The following is a 718-nucleotide window of genomic DNA, read 5'->3' on the forward strand; positions in this document are numbered from 1 at the left end:
CTTTTTTTTAACTTAATACAAATTTAACAAAAAGTGTGTATTAACTTTTAACTGAGTTAACCTATAGTTAAATTAACTTTTAACTTTTTGTTATTGATGCATAATATTAACTTAACTTAACTGAGTTAAAATATCATTAATTTGCCCAGCCTTGGCTATAATATTACCTTAAATATGCGCTAAAAATATGCAGAAAAACTATAAAATATGCCATACAAAGTGGACATTTATTAATTAGTAGTTTTACACTTTTACCCCCACAAAATCAGCAGATAACAAAAGTTTAAAATTAGAACCAAATAATACGAAATTTTTCGTTGCTCACGTCGCATCAGAATTCAGCGCGGCCACGTAATAGGTCCATTTACTTGATATCTATAATAATTATAATATTTACTTTGACAATTCGATTGACAATAATGTAAAAACACGTTTACTAAAATATAATTTCATAAATTATAACCAATGAAAACCATGAATTAAAAAACAGGTAAAAATGCAAAACACCTCAAAAAGTCCAAAAATAGCACTAAGATCTAAAAAATCACAAAATAACATTATTACAAATATATTTATATTATTATGGATGGTGACTAGACAAACCTGGGTGAAGGGGATATTACAATTTAACAAATCAATAGGTACCACCGGTCCAGATAACATTAAGTGCGGTTTACTACTAAAATAATAATGTTTGAATAATAATTGCTGGTAGACG

This window comes from Acyrthosiphon pisum, chromosome A1, assembly GCF_005508785.2.
Source record: "Acyrthosiphon pisum isolate AL4f chromosome A1, pea_aphid_22Mar2018_4r6ur, whole genome shotgun sequence".
Lineage (NCBI taxonomy): Eukaryota > Metazoa > Arthropoda > Insecta > Hemiptera > Aphididae > Acyrthosiphon > Acyrthosiphon pisum.